A 1,015-nucleotide genomic window follows, 5' to 3' on the forward strand; every position below is an offset into this window, starting at 1 on the left:
AGTTACTTGATTACGTTTGCCTCTATTTGATTAGTTATGTTACCATGTTGTTGCTATCTGTTGTTGATATTATTGCTGAAAAGAATCTAAATAAGTTACTTTTGCAGTGTTTTAATTTTCAGCAAGGTTAAGGACAGCTAGCGTGGGACCCATGCAACAGGGCAAGGCAGGCCGCCGACCTAGCGTAAGGCAAAACAAGGCATTCTGTGTCCAGTTATGTCCAATAGTTGTTAATCCATTATATTCAAGAACAATAATGCTGCGATAATGTGTTGAGAAGAAATCCGCTTGACACTGTTCTTGATCATAAAACTTTATTACATCAAGGAGTTCAGCATCAATTACAAGCTCTGCAGCAGCTTGGAGAGTGACCCAGCCCGATGGCCACTCTGTCTCTCTGTACATCAAACACAGCTTATATAGGACATGTTTAGGTATCTGCTACATACCATATAAGGGTCAGAGTCTGCAATCTAAAGCTCCAATCCATATAAGAGCAAAGTTCTATAGGATAAGTGTAGACATCTTGTTGGACACCAGATAAGGGTCTGAGCCTCCACGTAACCACTGACCTCCGCTCTCCCCTTAAAGGTCACTAATCCTCTATCCAGCTGCTAGAGTGTTATTTTAAACTGTAATGGTCAAATGCACATATGTTATACACCACACCAGAAATTGTCCAATCAACAGCAATGAATTCTTTTGTGTATAGCATGCCCATGACAGTTTCCCAGAGCCTAAAGCCTAGATCACACTACACGATTTTTTAGCCCGATTTGCCGCTAAGCGAGAGTCCGAACGCTGTGGTCGGGAGTAAATCAGCGGTTGATCGGCGGCCACCAGTCGTTAGGTGTGAACTACTGTAGTGGACCAACAGTGTGGATTTGTGCATTTTATGTTAAATAAATTGGGACTACTCCAAATTCCTCTTCTCTCCCTGGGAGAAAGAAAGGAGGGGTAAAGATATCAACTTTCAACAGAGAGCTGAAGAGACCCAAAGGAAAAGGCCTCTCGG

This window comes from Micropterus dolomieu, linkage group LG20, assembly GCF_021292245.1.
Source record: "Micropterus dolomieu isolate WLL.071019.BEF.003 ecotype Adirondacks linkage group LG20, ASM2129224v1, whole genome shotgun sequence".
NCBI classification, from domain to species: domain Eukaryota; kingdom Metazoa; phylum Chordata; class Actinopteri; order Centrarchiformes; family Centrarchidae; genus Micropterus; species Micropterus dolomieu.